The sequence below is a fragment of the Siniperca chuatsi genome, linkage group LG8, assembly GCF_020085105.1.
Source record: "Siniperca chuatsi isolate FFG_IHB_CAS linkage group LG8, ASM2008510v1, whole genome shotgun sequence".
In the NCBI taxonomy this organism is placed as follows: Eukaryota; Metazoa; Chordata; class Actinopteri; order Centrarchiformes; family Sinipercidae; genus Siniperca; species Siniperca chuatsi.
The window spans coordinates 28,143,360-28,150,509 of NC_058049.1; the positions used below are offsets into that span (position 1 = coordinate 28,143,360).

At 42.3% G+C, this 7,150-nt stretch overlaps 1 long non-coding RNA gene across 1 annotated transcript; it reads right to left on the bottom strand.

Annotated features, from left to right (window-relative positions):
- Window positions 1-1,148: 1,148 nt before the first annotated feature.
- Window positions 1,149-2,100, bottom strand: LOC122880584. Its single transcript, XR_006378972.1, has 3 exons — window positions 1,788-2,100; window positions 1,614-1,684; window positions 1,149-1,380 (listed from the first exon to the last, which is right to left on the bottom strand). It is a non-coding gene; the product is annotated as an uncharacterized LOC122880584 (long non-coding RNA).
- Window positions 2,101-7,150: the final 5,050 nt, after the last annotated feature.

Consider the following 7,150-nt stretch of genomic DNA (forward strand, 5'->3'; position numbering starts at 1 on the left):
TCTACACAAGATGTAGTCCACCTGAGTGCTTCTACCTCCGCTCTTATATGTCACCCTATGTTCCTGCCTCTTCTGGAAGAAAGTGTTCACTACAGCCATTTCCATCCTCTTTGCAAAGTCTACCACCATCTGTCCTTCTGCGTTCCTGTCCTGAAGACCAAACCTGCCCATCACATTCTCATCACCTCTGTTCCCTTCACCTACATGCCCATTGAAATCTGCACCAATCACCACTCTCTCACCTCTGGGGATGCTCTGCATCACTTCATCTAACTCACTCCAGAATTTCTCCTTCTCTTCTAACTCACATCCTACCTGTGGGGCATAACCACTCACAACATTGAACATGACCCCTTCAATTTCCAGCTTCAGACTCATCAACCTGTCTGATACTCTTTTCACCTCTAGAACATTCCCCACAAACTCCTCTTTCAGGATAACTCCTACTCTGTTTCTCTTCCTATCTGACCCATGGTAGAACAACTTGAACCCTGCGCCTAAGCTTCTAGCCTTGCTACCTTTCCACCTGGTCTCCTGGACACACAGTATGTCCACCTTCCTTTTCTGCATCATGTCAATCAACTCTCTAGCCTTCCCTGTCATAGTCCCAACATTCAAAGTCCCTACTGTCAGTCCTACATTTTTAGCTTTCCTCTTCTCTCTCTGCCTATGAACACACCTTCCTCCTCTCCTTCTTCGTTTTTGACCAACAGTAGTCCAATTTCCACTGGTACCCTGCATGTCAACAGCACCGTCGTTGTTAACCCGGGCCCCGACCGATCCGGTATGGAAGTCACGATTCGCATTTTTAATTTGGCATGTGTTTTACATCGGATACCCTTCCTGACACAACCCTCTGCATTTATCCAGACTTGGGACTAACACAAGAAGACACTGGCTTGTGTCCCCTTGCGGTTGTATTATATGCAGCTTCAAAAACAAGCCCAAAAATCCCCCAATATTAATATGGTCTGTTACAGCCTCAGAGTAAACAGGCTCAATAAATGAGCCATAATAATAATGCAACATATTAAAATGAAACCACTCAGAGTTTGAAAAGCAAAGAGTAAAGAATTTATTTATATTGGTGTAGTTGTGTTTGTCGGGGCAAAGTTTTCCCAGTGAGATCTGGGTCTTTACCTGTGGACAGCAACACACTCCTTGTCAGAGACACTGTGTGACTGGGTGGAGAAGTCGACAGGGATGTCTGGTGTTTGCGACAGCAGCTCATCCAGGTGCTCCTCCTGACTGGTGCGCAGCCTCTCCAGGGGCCCGCTGTGGGCGTGGTCGCTGGGGTTTCCCTCCTCTCTGTTAGACACTGACATGTTCTCTGAGCTGAAGGTAGAGTAGGACTGGAAGCTGCTCATACAGCGATGAGGTCTGTGATGGAGCAGAGAAAAAATAAATAAACGTTGATGCTGTTTTCATCCAGTAGTTACCTTTATGACTGGTTCATACCTGGTTCACTATATTTGGGACATGGAAACATTATGAACTAAAATGATTATTTTGTTTATGATGTGGGGACTGGTCTGTAATTTTCTTTTGTTGCACCACATGATGTAACAGTGTGAGAAGACAGTGAAGGTCAATGTGGAAAACTATTATTTTACCTTTGTCTCCTTGGAAACTCCACTTCACTATCAACCTCCCCCTCTTGCTCTTCAGATGACTCATCGCCACCCTGTAAGAGAAGCAATTACAGCTGTTAGTCCATCATCTTTCACAGTTTTCTTAACACAAACACACTACAGATTCACTGACATAAGGATACTAGCTGTGCTCACATTCCAGAGAGGTCTTAGAATGCGGGGCAGTGCAGTGGGCAGGGTGTGAGAGTGCCTGTTGTTCCTGTGTTCCAGCCTTCTTTGTGGACTCTCTGTCTGAGGCTGGATCTTTGCTGGGAACCCCTTAAGAAGATGGGGTGCCTTGCTGGGTGTTGAGCAGTGACTAGTTGTTCAGTCCAGGACAGGTCTACCAAAAGCCACAGGGTGTATTTTTCTGTTGTAGCGTTGGGGGAAGGCATGCTCAAAATGTTGGTACTATCCATTCATCTCTGAATACCCGTGAGTAGAATATGAGAGGAGAGATGGAAAAAGAAAAAAGGACAGTAGCACTAAGGGCGAGCGCGTAACATAGCCACATATTTATAATGAAATACATTAGAAGAATCATATGTAACTACTATTAGTATATGAGAATGGTATGCTTGTTTTTTGTTATAACCTGTAATAATAGATTAATACATTATAAAAATATATAATTTAAAAAATGTATTATAAAAGAAGGTCATCCCTCTCCTCCTCTGCACCATCCATCATCTCCCCTGTCTCCTCTCCATCTCTGTACATTGTAACATTGAAGCGCTTCAACATCTTCTGGCTTGGGACAAAGTCCTTGCAGCAAATCCCCAGTCTTCTTAGTGAAAGCAGTTCCACAGTTTTGACTTCACATGGTCCATTAGCGAAAAAACCCTTTCAACATCTGCATTGCTCAGGGGCTTTGCGAGAAGGGAAAGCACAAACAGGGCCAGTTATTTAAAACACTGCTCCCCACTGCTGTCTTTGTAGTTCAGAACTTTGGGCCAGAACTGTTCTGCTTGACAGTCCATTCCTTTGTTTTCCACTCCTGGTAGTTGATTGCCCGATACTGTGCATCCAATGTCCCAAGATCACCTGTGTACATTTTCAGCAAGGATACTGTGACTAACTGTGGTTTGTTTGGTGACAGAATCATTGATGGGCTGAATGATGCCATGGATTTCCAATGTGCTGGAACCCTATTCTGCACCTGCTTTGCTGCTTCCAGAAGGAAGTCCAGGCATCATGTTGGTTTCAACAGTGCTGTCAAGCTTTACTTTTGCAATAGTACACACAGGCAGTTGATTGAATGTGTCATTCAAATTGACATTAAGCAGTTGTAAATCAGAGGGAGGAATGATACTGGGTGTCAGCAAGAACAGTCCATTGAGAATTACATAAAGAGGGATATTATAGTAGGGGTATTAGTGCATAAACCCCTCATTGCAAAGATGAATGCACATCTGAGGGTTCAGTGGGGCAAAAACCATAGGCACTGGTCCACAGAGATGTGGAATAAAGTGGTAGTCATCCTAAACAATATTCTCAACAAGTGGGTGAATGCATATGTGGTGTACATCAAGAGAACTGTACCGGCCTGAATGCTTGCTACAGTGTGGCTCTGTTATGCAGTGGGGAGCATTTTCCTGCCGTGGTTTGGCACACTTTTCTCCTTAAGGGAAAGGTCACTGCAAATCAATACAAAGTTGTTCTGAGCGATCACCTTTTTTCTATGATGAGACATTTCTATCCTGATTGGGAGTGGTCTCTTGACAATGCCCCCAACTATAGGGCATGAGGGGTCACTGAATGGTTTATGAAAACACCAAATGAGGGAATATCTTTTGGAAGAATGATGTTCCATCCCTCCAGAAGAGGGACAGAGACTTGTAGAATTAATGCCAAGGCACAATGAAGCTGTTCTGGCGGCTCGTGGTGTCCCATCACCTTACTTTGACATGTTTGTTTTGTTTTTTTTTCTATTTAATTTGCCACCCGTCTTTATAACCATTGCTGACATGTAGGTCCACTTTATTTGTAGTGTGTCGTATGTACGCTCTTCAAACCTACAAATGCAGAATACAACTATAGTCTTTATAACCCAATTCACATTTTATTTATACATTAGCAGGAATAGTGGGAAGGGGTGTAGTTGTTCAGAGTGAAGCCTTTGGTGTCAAACTTATCCCCGAGAGAGTAGCAGTGGTTCTGACTTGGAGCCTGGAGCAGTGGTCACCCTGCTGACTGGGTCTATCCGCCACGTGGGTCTGGACAGGTAGGCTGGTCCGTGAAGCAGGGTGAGGTGGTACAGCGTGGATCTGGCTGGCCGTGGTGTAGCGCTGATTGTGGTGTGTGGAGACTGACCATCAGCGGAACCAAGATCACGGAGCAGGTAAGATGTTGAGTGTCTGGCTCCGAGGTGGAGTGGTGGTAGACAGGCAAAGTGGAACTGTTGAAGACAGGCGAGGTGAAATTGGCTGGAGAAGCAGGCAGACAGGCTGACAGGAATCCAGGCAACGACAAGAGCTGTGATCACCAGCACAGGATAATCCTTCAGGCAGAGCAGAAAACAGGATCAAAAACGAGGCAAAAAAAAACCCCAAAAAAACACACTTGCAAAAAAGATACTTAGCTGCGTATGTTTAGAAGAGCCTTGACATAGTGGTCGTACAATGTACAGGGACAATCTGGCATCGGTGTAGTGGGAGAGCCTGGCATATATGTGGAGACTGATGAGTTGATAGGAGACAGGTGTGCCGGTGATCAGCAGCAGGCGGGGATTCATGGAGCCAGACCAGTAGACATACAAACACACACATACACATATCCAAAGACGAACCGGGGACACACAAGAAACACAAGGAAAGAGGATCACCCAAAAAGACACACAGGGCTGGGGAGGATAGGTGGTTGACTACAACAGAGAGGGCTACATGTAGGAAACAAAGCCTTGACAAAGGGGCCTACATGTAGAAAAAAAGCCTGAACAGAGAAACAGCGCTAAAACCCCTCACGTCTGGGTTCCTACTGGATGAGCCCCCACAGGATTTTGCTTTGCTGTCGAAAATAACGGACCGCCGTGTGCTGTTGCTGCTGAGTTTCCCGTGTTAACCACGTTGTATAAAATGTGCCGGTCCCACGCCATTGGGCCTTGTTGTGTTAATTTTTCTGCCACTGCAGTAAAGCTAATCGCTGTGCTTTATCAGGTAAAAGTCCATTTACACGGCTGCCCAATGCAAATTCGCTGCTGGGTTTCTGTGTGATAAAGGGAAATTGTGTCTTGTAGCACAACAGTAAGTTAGGGCCCTGTTTTTTCAAGGATCCTCTGTGCCTTGCTTTGTGTGCCTTTATCTCCCTCTCTGTTTTCCACTAACCTACACCCACGTGCCTTATATGTCGCCACACATCTAAAACGTACAGCTAGCATGGTAGCCTAACTCCACGCCGTCTTGGTGAGGACTAGTGCAGAGTAGAGTTATCCTTTTTAGTTAAGTTTCGCGGGCCTGCCAGCCATTTTGGATCATCGTGTGACGAGCCACCCACGTGGTTGCGTCCGTCATCTTTGTTGCTCCCCAACTATTCTCCCAAAGACACACGCACACACACACATACTGTACATGGCTGCATCACATGCTTGCTGACTGTTGTATGCTTTTATTGTGCTTAGAGTACATAATAGAGGTTTATTGGCTGAAATTTATTGATTATTGATCAGTACAAAGTAAAATAAACTCTACTACTATTTGTGTATGTGTTGTAATAACAGCTGGTTGCGACAGTCAGTGCTCGGCCTTCCTCATCCTTCACTGTCCACCTTATTAATTTAAAAGTTATTAAATATTGGCATTTCTAAGTGGACAACCCCTTTTTGAGACTGTATTCATGGTTTGGTTATTGGGCCTTTATCCCCGGGTGGTGCCCCTTAATTATTCATCCTATCAATAATTGTATTGATATTAATAATTTAATTAATATTAATAAATATATTTGATATTTGCTAATAACCAAACCTGCCTTAGCAGATTCCCAACATACCTCATCACATCACATTATATGGAATCAACCTAGATTGAAAAAAAGATTTTATTTTCCACAACTTGCATGTCACAAATTACTGTATAACTGCATTAACATTCAAAAGCTTTTTCTCAGATTCAAGTTTTTATATTTCATACATTATTACTGTTAAGCCCCAGAAATCTGCTACATTAATGTGTATGTTGCATTTTACTGCTGTAGATGTTTAAGGTTTAGCTAATTTTAACTACAGTTGGGTAGTTTCATCTACAGTAATGCATCATATTCTATAAGATCATCATATGTTTGAAGCATCCTGTGAGAAGCATGTATCTCTGTCAAGTCAACTTTTCATGGGTTCAGAAAAACAGCCAGGTTTTCAAATTTGTGAATTTGCATTTTCCAGCATGCATGCATTTTCCAGCGAATTAAAGAGTTTTTAAATAATTTATTTAGCTTAAGAAGAAGGAGAATTTTCTTAACCCATAAAGGAACATTTTCTTAACTTTAAACATTCAAAATCAGCACATTTGGAGATACATAGTTTTCACTGGACAGGAAAGGTATAAATTTGTAATCTAAAAAGTCACTAGTAACTAAAGCTGTCAGACAAATGTAGTGGAGTAAAAAGTACAATATTTGCCTCTGAGATGAGATGCTGTGGAGTAGAAGTATAAAGTTGCATAAAATGTAAATGCTCAGGTAAAGTACAAGTACCTCGAATCTGTACTTAAGCAGTACTTGAGTAACTTGAGTACTTACATTCCACCACTGCAGTTCTCCTATATTGGCTTAAATGGGTAAAAAACTTAAACTTAAGCAAAAAAACTTTGCTTCCCTCTGGAAAATGAGTTTCATGATTAGTAGGATATATACATATTATAATACATACTGTAAGCACAAACTTGCTATGGCTTGTCTTTTGCAGTTCTAAGCAGGTTTGGCAGCATTTTGCTTAAATGTCCTGAATGGGAGCAAAGTTTCTGTGGCAGCTTGGGCTGTTCTCATCATTATCTGGATGGCCTTATTGTCCTGAGCAGCAACCATATTGTACATTAGTGAAACGTAGGAAGGTTGTTGGACTACAGTAGCTGATTCTTAGGATGGACATTCGCTCCATTTGACAGGACATCTGTATTTGTTCACTGCACTTGATTAACTTAGTTAAAGGCATAGCAAAGCAAAGTGCACTTATTCCCCAATGGAGAACTTGGTTAGATTTGTGAACCTGTGGTTCTGTAAACAGAAAATTAAATCACAGAGTTTAGATCGTATATTTACAATAACACATACTATGATTCACCCAATTTAAAATTATACACATTCATAACTGAACAAATTAAGTAAATTACTAATTTAACTTAATATCAAAGGCACATAGTAAAGAACCCTAACCCTCTTTTGGCAGATAAATCTACCATAAATTACCTTACAAGACGGCTCTAATCTAAATCTCACAAACTAAGCACACTAACAATGAGGAAGACTAATTGTAGAAATTATTGTTATTAGTGTCTGTATATTGCTTAAACGGTACAAGAGAGATTGCGGGA